Source organism: Mustela erminea, chromosome 7 (assembly GCF_009829155.1).
Source record: "Mustela erminea isolate mMusErm1 chromosome 7, mMusErm1.Pri, whole genome shotgun sequence".
NCBI lineage: Eukaryota > Metazoa > Chordata > Mammalia > Carnivora > Mustelidae > Mustela > Mustela erminea.
The window spans coordinates 92938569-92961096 of record NC_045620.1 but is presented as its reverse complement, the minus strand read 5'-3'; the positions used below and the strand labels follow the sequence as shown (position 1 = coordinate 92961096).

At 46.8% G+C, this 22528-nt stretch overlaps 1 long non-coding RNA gene across 2 annotated transcripts; it reads right to left on the bottom strand.

The window, feature by feature from the left end:
- Positions 1 to 4188: 4188 nt before the first annotated feature.
- Positions 4189 to 22147, bottom strand: LOC116595816. 2 transcript variants are annotated; one of them, XR_004287871.1, is made up of 5 exons: positions 21568 to 22147; positions 18433 to 18592; positions 13119 to 13221; positions 12275 to 12348; positions 4189 to 4763 (listed from the first exon to the last, which is right to left on the bottom strand). It is a non-coding gene; the product is annotated as an uncharacterized LOC116595816 (long non-coding RNA). The 2 variants fall into 2 exon arrangements; XR_004287870.1 differs by lacking the exons at positions 4189 to 4763; positions 12275 to 12348; positions 13119 to 13221 and having other exon boundaries at positions 18060 to 18592.
- Positions 22148 to 22528: the final 381 nt, after the last annotated feature.

The window sequence follows — 22528 nt, the reverse complement described above, 5'->3', positions numbered from 1 at the left end:
GGTAGCCAACAATTTTGGAGTTGTCTGGTTCCACTGATGAATTATTCTTAGCATGACTTCGACGACTGCCACTAAACATTTGAAACGTATGCTTAGCTGCCATTGTTCTGATTCTACGTTCATCAAGCAACTCACTTGTTCTTATTTGACATGAAATTTTGCCTTCGGAGAAAGTGCTTGTCATAGAGACATAAGTGTTCTGGTATGCCGGCCAGCGTGATTATCTTTTCTCTCATTCTAAATTAATAACTAGCATTTGGTGTTGTCATATAAGTCCCATAAATCTAGTTCATGTGAGCCTGATTAAAGATGAAGCTGTTTTGCTGAGCTGACAAGTCTGTTTTTGGGCTTCCAAGCCAGAGGGCAGACCCAGGGCCATGACACATTCTCCAAAGCAAACATATTACATGTGAAGTTCTTGTGGTATATGCCCTCCCTGGATAAAATACCCTGATATGGCCTCAGAAGCCCCCCCCCCCACACACACACCCTGTATTAGCTATCTATTGCCATAGGAGAAAGTATTCCAAAAGTTGGCAGCTTAAAACATTGACTGTCTCACGGTTCTGCAGGTCAGGATTCCAGCGGGGGCTTAGCTGAGTGATTCTGACTCGGGTCTCTCTCCAGGCTGTAATCAAGTTGTGGGCTGGGGTGCGCTGCTCTCACAGCCTGAGTGAGAGGGAGGAGGCCTGCTTCTAAGCTCACTCACAGGGCAGTGGCCGGTGGCCAGTGGCGGGCCCTCGCTGGCTGTTGGCCGGAGACATTAGTTGTTCACCACATGGGCCTTTCGGCAAGGCGTCACATGATGGCAGCTTTCCTCAGAGTCAGCAGGCGAGAGACAGAAAGTGAGCAAGGCAGAAGTCACCGTCTTCATTAGTTCTCTCATCTCCGAAGGGACGTCCCATCATTCTTACCATGTTCTACTCATTAGAAGCAAGTCACTAGGCCCCGCTCACACTCCAGGGGAAAGGACCAAGGATCATAAACACCAGGAAGCGGGAATTATTAGAGGCTGCCTTAGAAGCTGCGCACCATTACATCATTTTTGTATTCAGTTGTGCAGAAGTATAGTATTTGTCTTCTACAAGCAGCTCAATATTGCAGCTCAACTGAGCATGTTCCATCGGTTCCTGGAGAGCAAATGTGGAAGAAGATGCCATCCCATCTCCTGTCCATGTCCCAGTGGCCCTTCCTTGTTGCCTCCTCTAATGTCTTTCCGTCATAGATCCAATCAGGTGTGGTATTCAAATACTTAGCCATCTTATAGCAGGGGCATCAACCAGTCAGAGTGGATGTGCCAATTCTTTTTTTTTTTTTACGATTATTTATTTGTTTATTTATTCATTTCAGAGAGAAAACACTTGAGTAGGGGGAGGGGCAGAAGGAGAGGGAGAAGCAGAAGCAGACTCTCTACTGAGCAGGGAGGCCAACATGAGGCTGGATCCCAGGACCCTGAGATCATGACCTGAGCCAGAAGGCAGACCCTTAACCAAGAGGGCCACCGAGGAGCCCCAGGAACATGCCAATTCTTGGTTGCTGCAGCTTCTATCAGCCTATTATCACTCCATATCAAAACCATAAGAGACTCTTAATCTCACAAAACAAACTGAGGGTTGCCAGACAAAGAGGGGTAGGGAGAGGGAGCTTGGGTTATGGACATTAGGGAGGGTATGTGCTGTGGTGAGTGCTGTGAAGTGCGTAAGCCTGACGATTCACAGACCTGTATCCCTGGGGCAAATAATACGTTATATGTTAATTTAAAAAAAAAAGAAAAAGCTATTCAACCTATTCCCTTGAAACAATATTTGGAAATTCACTCTTTGGAAAAAAGGATGTCCTCAGGCAATGTGTTTTCTGTTTTCCAAATTTGAATTTGCTTTTCGGATGTTGCTGGGGCCAGAAGTAGGGCAGGCAACAGAATCCCGGCTGTCTCAGCTCCAAGGCAGTCCCATGATTGAGCTGTTCTGTGAACTACCCTTCCATGTTAAGACTCTGTTTCCAAAAAGGCACCGAGGCCAACTATGTTTAAATCCACTGAGTTGTACACACTGATGTTGGGAGCTGAGACCCTGCATCAATGGAAACTTAACAGAAGACAAGACTGTGAACTAATTACTGTGTGCTTCAGAAAGTGTTGTAAACCAAGTTACCTGGGTGGTTTGCTATCTGGGCAAAAAGCCATCTTATCAAGAAACTTATTGTTTCCCTGGAAACAATAAGTCATTTATCAGGACAACATTTATCAGGACAGCTTGAGATCCTCACCTCGCCATGACCACCAATCCTAAACTATTATTATTTTTTAAGATTTTTATTTATTTATTTGACAGACAGAGATCGCAAGAAGGCAGAGAGGCAGGCAGAGAGAGGAGGAAGCAGGCTCCCTGCTGAGCAGAGAGCCCACCATGGGACTCGATCCTGGGACCCTGGGATCATGACCTGAGCCAAAGGCAGAGGCTTTAACCCACTGAGCCCCCCAGGTGCCCCAATCCTAAACTATTATGTCAGGAATTTTGCTCAATCCCAACCAGTTTTCTGCCTTGAAAAATCCACTTTAAGTCATGAAGCATAGACTCCAGAACTCTGTAAGTATCTTCCCCTGCCTTTCCCTTTAACTCTATTGGGTGGTGTCTCCCTGTACTGCAGTGAGTAATAATCAGCTTTGCTTGGTCAGCAGGTTTTTAACGGAGGTCCTTGTGCAGTCAGCACTTGACCATCCATCACTCAACAAACATTTAGGAAGCCCTACTCTGTGCCAGGCACTATTCTAGGTGCTTGTCACACATCAATAAACCAAACAGGTAAGAAACTCCGTACTTCAAGGAACTTACGCTCTAATGGGAACAAAGACAATAAGCCACACATAAGTAAGTAAATAAACGATATTATGTACTAGATACCAACCAGTTCTATGAAAGGAAACAAGGCAGAAAGGAACAGGCAGGATGGGACCTGCAGTGGTGGGTTCAGTTTTAAGTGAGATGGTTTACAGGTCACCAAGAAGGTCAACTTTGTACAAAGACCTCAAGGAGCTGAGGGAATGAGCCATGTGGCTATGCAGGTGTCTAGAAGGAAAATTTTCTATGCTTAAAAATCAGCAAGCACAAGGTCCCTGAGTTGAGAGGGTCCCTGCTCTGCTCGGTGCAGCGAGGAACAGAACAGCAAAGAGGACGGAGTCCGGCAGATGAGGCCAGAGAGAGAATGGGAGACCGAAATCTGTTCTGGCCTTGTGAGGACTTTGGTTTTGCTCTGAGTGAACAGGACAGCTGTAGAGGCACCTGAGTAGAGGGGCACCGCGATCTCACACAAGCACGATCACTCTGGCTGAAGCACGGAGCAGAGATATAGTCAAATTTATCTGTTGACTGTGCTTTTGGTCACATCCAAGAAATCATAGCCAAACCCAATATCATTATGTGTTTTTCCTGTGTGTTTTTCTAAGTTTCTTTTAGTTCTCACGTTTAGGTCTTTGGTCCACTTTGAGATAAATTGTCTCTAGAGTTTATGGTAAGAGCCCAATTTCATTCTTTTGCCTACGGAATCCTGGTTTGCCCTGCACCGTTTGTTGAAAGACTCTCCGTTTCTCCTTGAAAACAAAGGTTTCTGGTTGCTACGGGTCCTGTCACAGTTCTCACCAGCAAATACGCATTCCTCCTCCACCGCCCAGACAAACGGGCCTGGGGGTGTTCTGCAGAATAGCATTAACAGCGTAGAGAGGCGAACTTGTGACTGCCTATCAACAACATGTTCGTGAGAAGCACCCCATCTTTAAAGACCGAAAAGTAATTCTCAACAGCATTCAGAATACCTCCTTGATCTCCGCTACCGAATGGGGTGTTTTGACAAGCACCTCCCCACTCCATCCCTTTAAGTCAGAGCAATGAAAAAAATTCCCTTCATTAGGGAAATGCAAATGAGTTTCCTTCCACTGAAAGGGTGCCTTGCATAATATGACCATACTTTCGGTGATATTTTTCTAATATGTGACAAGGGTTAAACGACTGTTCTTTTAAAAATATAAAATCATGGGGGGCCTAGGTGGCTCAGTCAGTTAAACATCTGTCCTCCGGTCATGATCTCAGCCCCTGGGATAGGACGAGCGGGGAGTCAGCTTCTCTCTCTCCCTCCCCCTCTCCTGCCCCCTTCCCTCCCTCCAATAAATAAAATTTAAAAAAATGTAAAATCATGACTCTCATACAAATAGAAAATAAACATGGTGAAATGTCCTATTTAGCTGATTAATTACCGAGGAGAGCAACAGGATGCTAGGAACCAGCCCGAAGGAAACCCACAGCCGCCCACATTCAGAGAAGTGCTGGAGGGAATTCGCAAACAGGTCCCATAGGGTGACCTCACGTTCCACCAAACTCTTATTTGTTTTTTGCGGACAAGAATTACTTGTAATACTAGCCCTTTTCTATAACTTGCAGGGCTGTAAAATACCACAGAGACAGGGAAGGGCGGAGGTAACGCTGATGGGTGAGCAAGTTTCAGTCTTTCCAATTTTCCTCCAGAAGAAAAGTGTACTTGAAGCTGCTCCGATGGCGGGAGATTTCACTTTTCCCTGAGCATGAAACGGCCTTTCTGACAGCCACTACTTGTCATGGATGATTTTCTTCTCTTTCCTTGGGATCAATAAGACGAAGAGAATGTGAGCTGAATGAGTACAACGGAGTTTCTAGCCTTTCTTATTTTATTTCTGAGCTTTCCAGTAAACTCTCGGATGTCTTGACACATGATAGCAACCTCACTCCATTGTTTGCCTTAAAAAAAAAAAGTGTTTTTTCAATCACAAAGTAAAACTAAGGTTGATGACTCATACGCATCCTTTTTTCTTTTTCAAAATAGTATTTATCAAGCATCTCCTGTATTTTAAGACCTATTATAGGCATAGAGCTACAGAAGTGAGCAAAATAAATAAAATAAAAGGCCCCTACCCTTATTACGCTTACCTTCTTGTGGGGGACACAGACAATAGGAATAACATGATATCAGGGAAGACTAAGCACTCTGAAGGCTAAGAGAATGGAGTGGATAATGGCAGCAGGAAGGACCAGGCCACGTGAACACCTAAGAGAGGCCAGTAGCATTGGGACAAAAATTTATAGGAGCAACAGCAGCCCAGCAAAATCATTGAAGTTCATATCCGTATACTTAACCACTACTGTGCCCCTACTGTGTACCAGGCACTGTTCTGGGTGCTTACAAGACAAACCATTGGGGAGGCCAGAATTGTGCTGTCCATAAAGATATAGAAAGAGGAGGTATATTTCTGTGTTGATTTCTTGTTCCCTCTACCCACACCCTCCCCCATACATGATTTCTCAAAATCCAACTTCATTGTTCCTTCTTCCAAAAAGCATTTCCAATCACTCAAGCCAAAGTGGCCTCTACTGCATGCTCTCCAAGAACCTGGTGCCTATTCATGTTAAAGTGCTCATTATGCTTGGTTATAATCATCCCCTGCTTCCCCACAGGGCTGCCCACACCCTAGAAGCAAGCTCATCACTGTTTTCACCTTTGCACTTCTGAGGCCCACACAGAAAGCCTGCGATACCCTAGCTCTTGATAAGTACAGAAAAGCGGTGAGACTAAGGGGTTGGGGGTCTTCCCGCTTTTTAGATTTTTCCACTGAAATCTTCTGAAGTAAGTCTCTGTTGGTTTTCCAGTGAGAAAACAATCCACTTTATTTTTATTTTCCTTTTTTTATTTATTTAATAAAAGATTTTATTTATTTGACAGACAGAGATCACAAGTAGGCAGAGAGGCAGGCAGAGAGAGAGAGAGGAGGAAGCAGAGCAGAGAGCCTGATGTGGGGCTCCATCCCAGGACCCTGAGATCATGACCTGAGCTGAAGGCAGAGGCTTAACTCACTGAGCCACCCAGGAGCCCCTCTTTATTTTTATTTTTTAATAGATTTTTCTACTTTATTTCTAAAACATGAATGCATAGACTACATAGCTAGTTCTTACTTCCTTTACACAAATTCTTCTACAGAATAGCTGAAAAGAGGCATTGGTTTCAAATTAAGCTTATACCTACAGTGACAGGAAATGGTGAGGCTAACTCACAGGAAATCAGGATAACAATGTACTTATAATGGCTAGGGGATCATGGAATACATTTTATAGAGATTTTCATCCAAATGGCCAGGGTAGGGGGAGGAAAGTTAAGCCGCTTCTGAGCTCTCTGGAAAACCGGGCACTCTCAGGGCTCACTCTCAGGGCTCTGAAAGGCAAAACTCCGCAAGATTGGTGTTAGGCTGCCCTCTGGTGGATCCAGTGGCACACAGCAAGGCTGGAAGTTCAAGGTCCACTCCGCAGTTCTTCAGGAGATTCCCTTCAGAAGCTTGTGTTCATTTTTTTGTTTGTTTGTTTGTTTTTGTTTTTTAAAGATTTCATTTATTTTATTTGACAGACAGAGATCATAAGTAGGCAGAGAGGCAGCCAGAGAGAGAGGAAGGGAAGCAGGATCCCTGCTGAGCAGAGAACCCGATGTGGGGCTCAATCCCAGGACCCTGAGATCATGACCTGAGCCAAAGGCAGAGGCTTTAACCCACTGAGCCACCCAGGCGTCCCCGAAGGCTTGTGTTTTTACAGGTGAATGGTAGGCTCCGCAAACGCCCCAGAACAGAAGGTGGAGAAGAAACCCTGGAGTAAGTATACCAGGTTTTGATAATCCAGACAGTCCTTTGCTAACTAATCCTGTTCTTATTACTAATATGCCTAAGACACTTAGGTAAGCGATCTCACCATATCATGGGCTCGACTGACGAGAAAGCTGAGGCTTAAAGGAAAGCAATGACGGGTCGAAGGTCACACAGCACACGTGTTGGATGTATGGTGTAGCCACTGATATTATGCACCTACTATGAGCCAGTCACGGACATGGACATAGAGAAATAATTTCCTCTGAAGAAAGTACAACAGTACAGAATGATGGCTGCTGGGATGGAGGCATACAACATGCATTTTGTCCAGACTAGGCCAGTTGGGAAAGTTTCCCAGCAGGACAGAGAACTGCACTGAGCCCTGAAGATACAATGTATATAATTGAAGAAGTCGGAAGACTAGATCAGTCAGGAGGCTAGAGAAGGATGTCATCCCCTCCCTGACACACACGCAAATATGAGACTCCAGTTGGAAGGAGATTTCTGAAGGAGATTTCACAGGCAGTTCTAGAGTCTTCAACTGGACAAATTTTCTGGAAAGTACTGCTTTGGGCGACATAAGTATATTTTAAAACCAGTACCCCATACTTTAAAAATGTATTAGATGGCTATCTAGATGGCTATCTAGGCAACATGGAGTCACTCTGGCTAAGCAGGCCCAGGAAGGCCCTAGGGGTTTAACAGGTTTTAACGTGGAATCAGCCCCCAACACAACGGATTTGCTTTGCAGCTCAGGAACAGCGAACTGGGGGAATCCTTTGCTTTTATGGCAAACAGTAAACATGCCTATTCTTTGTCCTGGTGAGACATGACCCTATCCCTCAAGGCGGCTTACTGCAAACTCAATTCTGAGCAATGATCTGGATAAAGAGCAGTCGGAGCTTCGCATTCTTGGCACGCCCAGTGAGACACGCAGGGGCTCCAGACACCCGTGATGGAAGATTACCCCTCCCAATAGCACTTATTATAGGAAAGTTGAAAAAAATAAATACAGAGTAAAATATACCTCCTACTTACATTTCCCACCAACTTTGTTGTTAAGTTAGTTCTTCAGAGTGGATCCAGCTGCAGGAGGTTTATGGGCAACCATTGGAGTCACACATCAAATTCAGGGGATCATATTTTTGAAACCGTGACACAAACGCTCCTGTTAGGGATAGCTCAAACTCCTCATACATTATCGGCCCTACTACTTGGGACTGGGATGATTCACTCAGGGAGGGTCCCTGAGGGGTCTCCATGTCCCCAGTCTCAAGGATGAGATTCCAGGGCCCCCCTGAGATGGTGCTAATGTCCTCTGTCTCAGAGTGTGGTGGGAGCTTCCTCACAGACCCACGGTTGTCCACTTCCAAGCCCTTGCCTGCCACCAGCATGCTGTCAAATTTCAGCCACTCCGCCCCAAGTGGCTTCGGGTAAGGACTGATCTCTACAGCAGAACAGCACATTCAATTCTGAGCTCAGAAGTCCCTGCTCCTCACACTTTGTCATCTTTCAGAGATCTTTACGTTGTTCCATCATCTACTCATTATTTCCTTTTCATTTAGTTTATTAAATATATCTTGAGATGCTACCATACTGGGACTTCTGCTAGGCACTGAGAGCTCATGCTTCTGCTCTCAAGAAACCAAACCCGAGAAAATCTCAAGTAAGTGTATATATATATATATTTTTTTTTAAAGATTTTATTTACTTATTATTTGACAGACAGAGATCTCAAGTAGGCAGAAAGGCAGGCAGAGAGAGAGGAAGGGAAGCAGGCTCCCTGCTGAGCAGAGAGCCTGTTGTGGGGCTCAATCCCAGGATGCTGGGATCATGACGGGAGCCAAAGGCAGAGGCTTTAACCCACTGAGCCACCTAGGCGCCCCTCAAGTAAGTATTTTTAAACCAAGTGTTCCTTATGATGGATGTCATGTGATTTTTGCGGGGTGGGGGGGGTTGCTAAATAAGATGCTGTATCACTTTTCAAAATTAAAGTTGTGGAAAAAAATGATTGCTTGATCTGTGTAGAATCCTTGAGGGGAAACTACTGTGTTTGTATATCTTGATATTATTAGCAAAGATGCACATGTGGTGTTTAAAATGTAACAGAAAATGAATTGAGCAGAAAGTATACAAGAAACCATCCACCTCTCTCTGGATAATCTTACAAAGGAAGAAAATACTCAGATTGAATCACTAAGTAAATAAACCAAGACAGGATCTGAGAAGACGACCACGACTTGGGTTGTGTTGTTTCCCTCTCACTTTCCCAAGGAACAAAGTGGCCACTCACGGACAGCAAAGGCCAGCCCAGCTGTCTCCTCTCAGTGTCTCCTCTCAGTCCTGGTACCCAGGGAGCTAGAGACCCAGAAATAGCAGTAACACACATTAGAAATAATCGTTCATGGGGTGGTCACGTCACTGTCCCTGACCTGGGTGACCTACTCTCCTAGCAAACACTAACACTTTGAAACAAGATTTTTTGTGTGTGTTTTGTTTTCAAGAAAAAACTTCCTGGACTCTGTTGATTAGTATTTCTTAATGAAAATTTTAATCTCCTAGTTCCTCATTAGCAAAATCTCATTTCACAGTCAATTACAAGCCATTAGGGTTAGCCTACAGCACTAATAGTCCTTCCATTGATTTATCAAAAAGGACATGAAGGGCTGTGGATTATGGAGACAGAATTTTGTAGTGAGTACCTCCATCTTTAAATGGGCAGAAATCTTATTAAATAGTAATTAATTAATGCCACTCCCAGCCCTTTCCTCTGATGGGCCTCAACATCAGTCAACAAAGGGAATGCCCTCAGGTCATGAGCACACTTGCAAAAGCTGTGTGTTCGGGGTGACTGCTCCCTCTACAAGCATCGAATGCGGAGTTGAATGACTTGTTCAAAGTCCCTGTCGCTCAGGAAAATGAGTGTTTCATTCAAGCCAGGCTGTCAAATTCCCAAATCTGTGCTTTTTGGGACTTCGAGGAGAGAAAGTTTGCTGAACACGTGAGAATCTGAGGGTGAACGCCAGCCCTTACCCCTTCCCAACTCCAGCCATGGCCCCCACCAGCGATCTGGTCTACTGCATGTGTCGAATATCTGACTGAGATTATATTCAAAGAAATGCATCTGTTGGTTAAAAAGAAAGAAAAGAAAAGAAAAACACCAGGCATCGCACTACTCAGAAAATTTTGGGGCTGAGTTAAGTAAGACTGGATGATTTTTTATCATCCAAACTCTCAGCCTCTAGTCATGGTTTTCAAGTCTTGGGTATGTAAGAAGCAGCATAAGTATTTGTTCAGCCTGGAGATTTGTAAGTCCCAGCCTCAGAGATATGATTGAATGGTTTGGGGAGAAACACAGAAATTTGTGGTTTTAATGGGTGCTCCAGGAGAATTTGATGCAGGTGCCGAGAGAGATGCATTTTGAAAAACTAAGCAAAGATATTTTAAAATAAATACAAACTGTGAATGCAAGAAATTATCCAATCTTCCCCATTTGATGGACGTGCCACTCCCTTGGGAAATCCCTCTTTGAATTGAAGGTCCAGCAAAGATCTGTCTTACATCCTGGAGGTCCGGTCTGATTTGAGGTTGGGGAGAGAATAGTAATGGCAACGGGAGAGAGAAGATGGGTCTTAGAATCCAGTATCAACTCCTTCATGTAAGACTGGGAGGCTAATGAACAAGGGACAGGTAGAGGGAAGCATCAGGGTGTTCAAAGCCAGCAGAAAGGAGACCCCTCCCCCCAGTCAGAAGAACACGTGAAAGAAACAAAGGAAATGAACAAAGAAATTATCCTCCTGAATACTGCTGAGTAGATTTCTTAGGAACTCAGAGTCGGACGCGTTTCTAATCTCAAATCATGGCCTGACAGCTGGCTACAGGCCAGTCCATCTCTGCTGGGAGCCATGTTCTGAGAAGCCTTTCTCCTTGGACTCGGCATTGCTGACGCATCCCAGGAAGGGTGAAGAACGAGAATGGGAGGTCGGCGAAGCCTCTGTGAAGGGATTAGTGGCAGGCCCAGGGTTCGGTTGCAGGAGGAGTTCATGCAGCCGTGTGTAGGCAGGGCGAGCGTGAAGCTAGGTTTGCTGAGGACTTTATGAGACATTGACAAAATCTATAATCTGCATCGGATGTATCTCCCAGGTAGAGATAAGTGAGAAGGGTTTGTGTTTAAATGCCTCTCCCCAGCCACCCAACCACATGCGATGTGACGTGATGATTAGTTGATTTTATTCTCTTTCCTGCTGTTTTCCCCAGGAGAGATGGCACTATGAAGGTTCTAGAGTTATTAAACTTGCACTTGCCAAGACTTGGTCCAGCTCACATCAGGAAGGGCGTGCTGTTCCTGGGGCAGCCGGGACTATCAGCCACAGACCATCCATCCAGTGGATCCTCAAGGCCATAGGCAAGCTTCAGTGGGGGAGGCATGACTGACCTAGAATGACCAGTGGTCCGTGTGTGCTGACGGGTTGTTACCCACAGATCCTACTAGTCCCTGAGCGCCACTAGTCCCTAAAGCTGGCTGTTCCCGCTCAGTCTCTCGGTGGGATTTTTCTCCGTATGTTTCATACATGTCCAGAGACTCCTGGCTGGCTGGGCGTCCCCATACAATCTCCCACAGGGACCTCAAATTCACCATGTTCCAAACTGAACTGATCATTTCCTACCTACCCAGATCTGCTTCTCTATTTTACCTTGATGGATGAAATATTCAGCCACTCAGTGGCCCGAACTACAGTGTTTGGAATCCTCCTTGACTCCTCCCTCTTGCCTACCCTGGGTCAGCCAACCAAGACCTTGTCTTGCTGGTCTTACTTCATAAATATTCCTTATACCCACCCCCTCCTCTGGATCCTTAGCCGCTGCCCTGGCTTAGGTCTTCATTATTTCTTCAGTAGATGTGCATTTGCTTCCTTATTGAACGTTCTTTCAAGCGTTTTCAAGGCAGGAGAGGCTATTGGCATTTGGGGAAGGACAGCTGTGCATTTGTGAAAAGTGGTTCCAGCACTCTATGACTTTCAGCTTGTGACATGTCAGTGCCCCCTCATTGTAAGAACCAAGGTCTCCTCCCACACATGGTGCTAGAAAGGAGTTTAATGCTGCCCAGAGACCCAGGAACAGCGAGGGGGAATGTGGAACTGTAGGAACCAGCAGGGGTGACCTGAGAGAAATCTGGAGGTGAGATCCTGTACCCTGATGAGGCTTTTATACTCTCCTAGGGTAGGAATATGGCTCCTCGGAGGGCCTTAGATGCAGCCGACATCACATCTCTGCCTGTCCTCCTTCAACTGTCTCTTCAGTGCCCTTCTTGACCTCTGGTGATTCTATATATTAGCCCCCTGGAGACTGATTTTACTTGCAAACCCCAGATGTCATGTAAATGTCGATTTCTGCCGCCTTTGCGTCTCTAGCCAAGTTATCTCTTTTGATTTCGGAATTGAGTATATGAAAGAGATGGCTATTCAAATCAACTTGAAAAGGTATGAACTACTTAATGAATTGTGTCTATTCATATGGGAAAAGGTTGAAATAGGTCCGTAACCAATCATAGACGTACACTCCTGAGGTTAAAGAAATTAATAGAAAAATTACAAAGTCATTGAAGAAAATAGAAAAGGCACATACCTTTTGATGGTTCAAGATGGCGACATAGGAAGATCCTGACTCGGCTTCCTCCCACAGACGTACCAAGTCCACAGCTGCGTAGGAAAAGAAACTCCTCTGAAAACAACCTGAAGGCTAACTGAACATGACTGTGCATTGGGCAAATGAGAAGAAAATCACCTCAAAGAGGAGAGGGGTATGGACACAATCTTGCCATAAACCTTACACCCAGGGCAGCGGCCAGCCACCGGCAGGGAACTCGAAATCTGGAGCTTCTCCTTGAGGAGAGAAGGGTTCCAACCCCACGTCAGCACCCTAAGTTTTAAGGCCTGCCTCTGAGAGATGAGCCCCCAAACATCTAGCTTTGAAAACCAACGCAGTTTGCGCAGATCAGCAATCCGACACTGGGCTCTTAAAGGGCCTGTAGGCGGAGACTGACCACCTGCGCGCCCAGGGCAAAGCAGCGGTGCTGCCCAGGCTGTAAGCCAAAGAGGCCCGTTTGCTCATATTTATATTATGTTATCTGGGTGGAGTGCTTGGGTGTGTTGGTGGGGAGTAAAGCGTGTTAGGACTCCAGAGAGATCTAAAGGGACTTGCGCGGCCAGTGAGCTGGCCATGATCCCCCAGGGGGGAATCGATGATAATCAATTCTCTCAACTGCCACAAGGAGGCAGACACGTGTCAGGAGGGGTGGGGAGGGACTGGGATATATTGGGATTCAATTTCTGCTCTTCCTATGGAACAGCAGTGCTACTGGTGGTGCGGGGTTTCCAAAGAGAAACTGAGTTAAAGCTGGGTGAAGCTTTATCTGTTTCACATGAATCCGAAGACTGGCACTCTTCCCGCACAGCTCTTGTTTTCTTACCAATGCTTCACCGTCAGACTGACTTCCCGAGAGACTCCTGGCAACATTCATGTTTATTCCATTATGAGATGGCTACAAGGCTCCACTGTTTTCTGCATGAGGTCTGGGCGAAGAATTCTAGTTGTGGAAGGAAACAACACACTCGGTTTAAAACTATAAGCAGTAGGAGGGCAACAGGGCATGGGGGCTGGCTGCAAGTAGAGCATGTAGAAAACTTCAATGAAGGGATCACACATCCACGCACTCTTTCCGCTTCAGTACCGTCCAGAGAACCCCCCAGTGCACCCCAGAAGCCTTTTTCTTGCTTCTGTACAAGGATTTCCTGACCATGCTTCTAGACTAAATTCAAATCTTACTTGCCCTATGAAACCCTGCCCAGCAGCTCTAGGGGAAAAAAAAAAGTTTTTTCTCCTCTTTGCTTCTAGAGTATTCTTTTAAATTTATCTTATTTTTGGGGGGCTTTATCGCTATGATTCGCTTCTATATTTGTCTTCCTCTGCAGAGCATGTATAAGAGAAATGCTTAGCGTTGTTTAGATTGGACTCAGTTAGATTCATGATGTTAATTAAACTGTGCACGTTGACTCATGGGTAGGGCTTGAAAACAATAGATTGTAAGCAGTATATTTTAAAAATGGAGAAGAAAACAGAAACCATCAAAGTGATCCAGCCATTATAAGGATGAATAATGCTTCATGCAATTTGTTTCTATTATCTATTTGGATGTTCTGAGTCACAATAAAATGTTCTTCTTATTGTGGATAATTTAAAAAAATCAAACATTGAAGGCTCAGGCATTTGGGGGTAGATCGAGGAAGAAAGCGATGGCCAGAGAGTCTGAATCTTTCAAACTATGAGGGGATCTACACCATACAGAAAGCAATGAATCAATTGATACAAGTTCATAGCTTCAATGGGCAAATAAAATAGCTATGGGTCACATTACGGAGGTCAACGAGCTATGTCTGTGAAGACAGTCAATATTTTAGGTTTTGTGGGCTATGAGGTATTTGTCATAACTACTCCACTCTGCCATGTAGGACAAAAAAACCAGCCACAGATCATATGTAAATGAGTGTGGCTGGATTCCAATAAAATTTAAATTTCATATATATTCAGGTGTCATGAAATCTTCTTCTTCTTCTGATTTCTTCAACCGTTTAGAATGTAAAAGCCATTCTTAGCTAATGGTGTTTTAAAAAATTATCTCATTAATAGAAAATTCGAGGTCTCATAAGGTCTATACATCAGATGATTGCCATTAACAAGATAGTTTGTTACTCACAGTTCCCAAGAGGCAAGGGCCCACCATGCCATGGGCTGGAGGGGCACACAGGGAAGCATTACGATCACTCTGGAGCAATGTGGGAAATTGTAGGCAAAAGCATTTACTGTGGTTTCTGTGGGAAAGAATGAGTGAGTCAGGGTAAACAGGCTTAGGACTCGCTAGTGTGAATAATTTCAGCAGGCTCGGGGATATAGGGTCTGTCCTGGTTATCGAGTACTCGGTGCTGGGGAGATGGGGTCAGGTGGACTGTGGCCGGGAGTGTGAAAGCCCAGTAAAGGGGGTGGTTGGGGCTGTAGGCTCTGGACAGGTTGGTTTACATTTGAAAAGTATGCTCATTTGTTTACTGTCTCTAAGAATTAATATATAATTCTCATATATTATAATTCTTATAATACTAACTCAGGGAAGGCCAGGCCGCCAAGGTCAGAACATCAGAATACAGAATACAGAATATCGCAAATAAAAGCAAGAAATATAAATACAGCAAATAAAAGACATGGTTAACACCTATGTTGAAAAACAGGGTAGAAAAACAGGGGTCAGGCCAGATTGGGCCCATGGGCTGTGGACTGCCATCCCATTGTCTAAGAGCCCAAAGATAATGTCGAATGTCAAACACGCAGGTGTTATGAAAAATAAATACTTCATGACAAATGAACAAATGTAGTAAATCATGAAGCTTCTTGATTCCTGCCGGCGAACATGAGAGAAAGAAATGATAATTTACGGTAAGAATCACCTGCATCCATTCACACTGAAGGAAGACCTTCTCCTCGTTGGCCCATGTACTCTGTTCATTCTGCTCCTGTCGTTCCCAGAGCAGGAATATCCCCTGACCTGCTGTTTCTGTCTTTACTGAGGAGAGCCACCGCCAGAGAATGGAACTCAGAATTCTCAAAGCAGTTGTCAACACGGTCGTATCTGCACAAGCCCTCCAGGAAAATATTCGTGAGATCTCTGTCATCTCATCACTCTCCCCAGACTGAATTAAAGTTTTTGAAGTTCACGATCTAATCACACCATTGCGAATTCCTTGAGGGCAAGGACGCTGTGCTCCTTCCCATTACTATCTTGCTCACGTCCTTTCGCTGGCTGCTCAGCGCAGTTGGGAGAAAATCCCAAGACCAAGGGGGGGGGCAAGCCTGTCTCCCTATCCGCCATGGATTGGACAGGTGCCTGCCCCAGCCCTTGCTGCCAGAAACATCTCTTGGCAAGTGCGCCCTCATCAGTAGCCCGGAAGGTGGGGGCCCAAATCCCAAAGGTGTCCTGCCTTTCCTGCGCTCTTCCTTTTGTGTATGGTCCCTCCTCCCCTTTCCCCCGGCTCATGCCCCATTCCAGAGGTCTCACCCTTCTCATCTCCATCGGGTGCCCTGGAGGGCGGAGGGCCTGGGACCCAGGAGCTACACCATAAACATTAACAGAGTGAATGCATGAAGGATGGAGCAAAAGCAAATCCATGGCAGCTTGAGGAAGAGGGAGAAGTTCTGAGCGCAGTGTTAGGAGTGACCACCGTGTTCCCCATGTGGGCCCGGAGGGTTCCTTCCTAGTGGCTTTGTAAATCTTCGTTCACACTTGACAGCCTTGGGCAGCAGCTACCTCTCAGCTAGAAGTGAGCCTCATGCAGAGACTGTGAGGGAATTCTCAGCACGCCCAGGGAGAGAGGGAATTAGAGGGAACTTTAGGGCTTTTAAAGGATGATCATAAGCGTGCCTATGGGGGCAGCTGGGACCTCTCCTGGATGCTCCTGCAAGATGGAGAGGGGAGACACACAGTGTAGTCTGGCTAGATTTTTACTACACACTGGGGACATTTTCCTCAACAATAACCTTTTTGCCCTATTTCCTTTGCTACCACAAGTTACACCAACGGATGGCTTTACTGGTATATGTAATTATTCTATTACCTACCAGGTGTTATGAGTAAATGAGAGTATTTACTCTGGTTGGTAGATCTAGAATTCCTCCCCCCCTCCTTTATTTTCAATGTGTTCTATAATATGTACATATTCATTTCATAATGGAAGAAGAAACGAAGGCCCAGTCCATACCCAGCTTTTCTCCCCATCATGACCTCTTTGTGTAGTGTGCTTGCTGTCACGTAAGGCATGTGGGTTCCAGAGCCACAGTGCTAGGGTTTATATGTTGTGCTGTGTGTCTTTGAGCACCTCACATAACCTCTCTGGGTCTCAGTTTCCTCCTATGGAAAATGGGGATAACAATAAAACTCATCTATAATTGTTATGAAGATTCAACGAGCAAACGTAGGTACGATATTCAGAATGGTGTCTGCAACACATTAAGGCCAAAGTCAATATTAATTATCATTACTATTTGTATATGACTTTAATACCTGAAAAGAAAAATAGTGATCCTAACGAAATGGTTATAAATATCTGTTTAAAGGGGCGCCTGGGTGGCTCAGTTGGTTGCACGTGTGACTCTTGATTTTGGCTCAGGTCATGATCTCAACGTTGTGGGATCATCGAGCCCTGAGTTGGGCTCCATGATCAGTGGGGAGTCTGCTTGCTTGTCCCTCTTCCTCTGCCTTTTCCCCCTAGTCTCTCTCTCAAATGAATACACAAATAAAAATCTTAGAAAAGAAAGCCTGTTACAGTGTTATGTTGACTTACGGCACAGATTAGAAGACTTTCCATTCAAAAAATCACAAAAATTAAATAGTCGTGTTGCTCTAAAATCCTAGGCTAGCTATGGGAACCCAGTTCTACAAAAGGTGTTCTTCCAGGCTCTGGAAGGCCCAATTTGGCTCTGTTTAGACTGCCCTCTGGTGGAGACCTTGCAGGAGGGCTGGAAGCTAAAGGACCCTTACATTCTCACTTAACACAGGCCCACCATTCCCCCCACGGCTTGGACAAAATGACTTTTAATGGAACTCTCTGTCTCATTCGCCAACAGCCTGCAGCGTGGGCTGGAAGCGGCTATGTTGGGGCATGGACTTTGGGTTCTTGTCGTCCAATATGCTCTCCTTGTGCAGTCCCCTGATCTCTACCCTGCTCTTCGGTGCACAAAGCATTGGTTCAATCCTTACAGCAACTCTTGGGATGGGCACAGGGATCCTCATTTTAATGATGAGGACACAGAGATTTATAGAAAAGCCATGACGTGCCCAACATCACACATCAGTGCCCTGGGTCCTCCGTTATTTAATCCACCAGGAGCTGAAGAATCCCCTCACAAGGGCTCTGAGTGTGCTATGAAAAAACCATAGTGGTATAGTGTTTGCTGGAGTGTAGGGGGTGGCCCAGGGGACTGGGCCATGGACTGGGCCATAAATGCTCAAAAATGGCATTTATACAGAGTTAGGCAGGAAAAGTCCTCAGAAGTGGGGCAGTTGAGCTCAGTCTTAAAACAGGAGTGGCACCTTTCCAGGGGACAAAAGTTGGGGAATGTCGGCCTCCCAACCTTGTAAAATCTCCCCTGTAATATAATACCTTGTAATACACATACGACCCAGCATAAACTAACTCGAATCTATATTTAATCTTTTTTGCTTCAATTATGAAGTTTAAATTTTTAAAATTATCACTTTTCCACAAGCAGTTTGACTTCATTATTACAATTCTGAATGTTACAGAAACAAAAAAATAACAAATACTTTGTTTTTCAGATTTCAGATCCTTTTTTCTTTCTTTCTTTCTTTTTTTTTTTTTTTCATAAAGAACCATGTATGCAACAACCTGACAAGATGTCAGGAACACTCTCCTGGTCAACAAACATGGGCGTTCAACATAGTCTGAATGTTTGCAGAGTGTTAAGCCCTGTGGTTGCCCCACCATGTACTTGGCCAATACCCTGCTGGTGGACATCAGGGCCATTTACCCAACAGCTCTGAAAATAAGCAGAGCTGAGCTGGAGAATGGGACCGAGCTACAAGCAGCTGGGGACAAACCAGGTAATAATTACTCAGCGACCCACCCTTGCCTTTCTTGTAAGTTATTTGCCTTAGACGGAGCTGCAATTTTGAAAGCTAATCTGGGTATTTTGCAAGAAAAGCAAATAAGCAGAAGTACCCTTTGGAGCCTTAAAAGTCGACGTGGGTTGTGCGCAGTGAAATTTCAGAGCCAGGCTGAAGTGGCCTCTGGGAGCAGATGGACGTGGGAAAGTGACAGACTTTTCATCTTCCTGAGGATGCATTGGTTATGGGCGTAGCTCCTGAAATGCAGTACAAACCTGTTAAAAAAAAAAAAAAAAGCATGAAGATTCCCTTGTCACCTTATCTTGTTTTGAAAATGAAATTCATGTCCACAGAAGTGAGGTGTGCTTCTCTCCTAATGAAACCTTACAAGATTTTCTGAGTTCCAACAGGCATGAGTATTTTAAATACTCCCAAGGGTGTGACCTTGAAATCGACATACCTTGGCTACTTCTTCCCTCTCTTCCCCTTTTCTTCACCCTCTCCTAGTTGTTCGAATACCAGCTTTATGCCGGGTGTGGCACAGGCACTGGGGATACATACAGGCAGTGGCCAGAGCTGACCTCTTAGGGACCTTATTCACAGTCCCTGGGGCTGTTGACAAATCCACACATGCACATGCGAAGGCAACGTGTGTGGGTCCGGGGAAAGATGGATGTGTGAGTCCATGAAGGTCAAATAGGTCCCCAGAGCAGCTGACATTTGAGCTGCATCTTGCTAGGAAACAAAGGGGAAATGCTGGTGCAAAGGCACCAAGGGTGAAATCTTTTGTCCTCCTTGTGCAGAGAGAAGTGCAAGGCTCCAGGAGCGCTGGGAGCCCACTAGAGGCCAGAGAGGGATCAGGGCTTTCTACAGTGTGGAGGCGGACAGGGCTTCTGCCACACACGGTGAGGGGGCATCAAAGTCACCTAAAGTCTTAGTGAAGAAATTAGGGTCCTTCCCAATCCCACCTTCCTTTTATCTGGCTAACTCTGATTATCCTACACCTTTTAGCTCAAATGTCCCAAAGACGTCGCTCTTCTAGTTCTGACACTGCTACTCAGTCTCCACACCGTGACCTGTCACGACGGGTCTCTGTCACCTGTAAAATGAGGAGCAGAACACGGTCCCACGTCTAGCGAGGGCAGGATGTAAGGAGGGAGGAGAGAGGGACTGCAGATGAGGGTCACTGCTGATTGATCTTCTCTGGAAGCGGGAGAGGAGCAGGGAGGTGACTGCGCAGCCAGGTCAGGGTCCCGAGAAGACTGCATCTGGACGGGGGATGGGACACTCACGGGCAGAGGAGGGGTGGTGGGAACGGTTGAGGAGAGGCGCTGGTACCGTGCAGATGGTCGGGGATGGCAGTGGGCAGGGACTGCTGAGAACAGCTGCCACAGGGAGAAGCAGGGAAGTTCAGGCCCAGAACTGCCACTTCCGCATCCCCTCCTGAAAAGCATTGCCAGGCTCAGGACAGTCCCCGGAGGGTGGTGTCCTCCCGGAGCTCGGCAGAGCTTCACAGGGCAGGCCATCACCATGGAGTCCTCAGTGAGGAGAGGAGGAGAGAGAGAGCGAGGGAGCCTCAAGGACCTCTGAACTCAAGGGCACCCAGGCTGTGGAGATGCCCACCCACTGGACGACTTCCTGTTCCTGTTCAGTGTCCCACGGGAGGCACCAGACTCCCTCTAACAGGACGGGGGCGGGGGGCTCTCAAGGATAGAGGCTCTAGCTCCCCAGCAGGGCGCGGTGCAGAGAGAGGGCCCGGTAAAGATTTGTTGCGTATCTTGCACCCTCTATGCTGCACAAACCCAAGTGGACCATCATCAAAACACATTTTTTATTTTTGTTCTACCATCCTTTTAAAATGTGCCTTGGACCCTTGGCTTTTTTGTTCTCATTTAGGCAGTAACTGTCTTGCAGTCACTGGGGTTGTGAACAGTCTTACTCAAACAGTTAAAAAGGTTAATTTGTGTAATAATAAAAAAAAAATCAGACTGGAACTCAGCATTCAGTCTTGTCCCCTCCTCCTAGTTGTAGCAGAAAGTTGGTGAAAACCTGTGGTGTCAGCCTCTCACTTTCTCAGCTCCTGTCCCCACAACTTACAAGTAAAGGGTGGCAACTGGTTGGGGGCAAGATTATTAGGGGTCAAGACAGGGTCTCCTGTCGTGGGACTGTGGCTGAGGGAGCCTCGTCAGGGGCCAGATATCCGAAGCTAAGACTTTCACTCATCCTGCCTTCACGGACTCTGCAGAGACGCTCCTCCTCACCACCCTGGGGACTCCCTATCACAACGGCCCCTGTGACGTGGGCAGTGTGTTCTCTTTGGATGTCATTCCCCGGAGCCCCTGGTTCACTGGTGGCCCACTGTGCACAGAATCTCACTGTTAGGGTCTCCTCCGCCTCTGAGGCTCTGCTTTCCCACAGAGTTTAACACCCCTCTGGCCAGGCTCTTTGGGTCCTCAGAAACACTTGCAGGTCCTCACAGATGAGTCCTAAGAAAGCAGCCCTGTCCTGTGTAGCCTCTCCTGTCCTGTCCTGTCCTGCTGCCTAGGCTGCCTCAGCTCTCAGAGGACTTCCTGTACCCCCAGTCTATGGGAACACAGTGGGGATGGCCTGTTGCAGCCATGGAAGGTCCCTGGTCAGGCTTGAGTGGAGGAAGCCGCCCCCTCCAACACTCCTTTGAAAGGAAATGGGCACTTGGCCACAGTGCCCTGCAAAGAAATCTTTTCACAGCTACCCCCCCCCCCCCGGGGGGGGGGCACAGACCCTTCTGTATTCTGAATGCGGGGACAGGGCTCAGGGATCAGAGAACCTGCTGGAGGAGATTTCCTCTGTGAATTCTAGATACGGAGAGCTGGCTCACACCCAGCTCTGTGGGGCCCGGTGAGACAAGGACAAAAAAAGTCCCATCGGCCTGGTCTGTTACCTTGCCGCTGAAAGCACTGGCAGCTGGAATGTCAAGTTCAGACACCCTGAATTGACCGCTCTTTTGCTCTGGCTCTCCACCCTCACTAAATGTCTGTTCTGAGAGTCAGAAACGCGCAGCCGTGGGAAACCGGACAGCCCTAACGTCTAAGCAGTCTTGATTCCCTTCAATTAGGATCACCTTTAAGTCATCAATTTTTAGGTGAGGCTATTGGCCAGGGCTAAAGCCAGCCGAGAATGGCAGTGGGTAAGATTGCGCCACAAACTTGCTGTGTAAATGTGGGCCTATCTCTCTCGTATTTCCACCGAATGGCAAGCAACCTGCACCTACTTAACAGAAAATCAGCACCTCCTTGAGGTTCCCGGTCTCACCCGTCCCAAATGGTCAGGGAAGGTCGGTCTGGGTGGGCGCGGGACCGCCCTTGGATCTGCCGCGGCCGCCGCTGTCGCTGCCCGGCGCTGCCACACGGCGGCGCCGTCGAGGGACGCTCAGTCTCCACAAAGCGGCTTTTGTCCGCGTCCCCGTGCCGCCGCTCAGGTTCTCCCTGGGAGGATGACCCCATTCCCTTAGCCGTAACCTCAGCCAGGGGTGACCCCCGCTTGAGCTCACGAGGTTGCAGCTCAGCTGAGCTCTGCCTCCAGTGTTTTTTCACAGCCGCCGTCCAGGTGCCAGCTGGTCCCAGGAGCCCCAGGGCCGCACAGCCTCCCGGGAATCCTAGCGAGCCTTTGTTTTCCACTCCCCGCACAAAGCGAGCTGTTATCACCTCCCCGTCTGGACAGGGGGCTACTGGCATCCATCTAGACTTCGGAGAAAAGTGCCCTCGGTGACTCGTTAGGGGAGTTCAGGATGCCCCAGCTCTCCCCGCCCCTCCCCTCCACCTGTGCTTAACAGCCCGTGAAGGCCGAGTGGGTTTTCCGTCTCAGTCTACAGGCCAAAAAGAGAAGTTGGCACTTTCCGCAGGAAAGCAAGGGACTACAAGTGTAATCTTTTAATCTTTCGCCGGCAGCCCTCTTGTAAGTCACTCTGCCTCAAAGTAAAACTGTGTCTAACATGCTTTAAGATCTAGAACAATCTGCAGCCCTGACCTTCAGAGCAAACCTCTGGGAGCTCATTTGAAATTGGTGCAGCGGTCCAACCTCTTGCCCTTAAGGAAGTGACTTGAAATTCCAAGGGCTTGCTCATGCAGGGCAATTCATGTTTAAAGCTTCCAAGAGCAAAGGGTAGACTCTGTGGAGATGCAGAGTGGGGAACCCGGTGTTACAGAGATGGAAGTCCTTGAGTGCTGATGTCC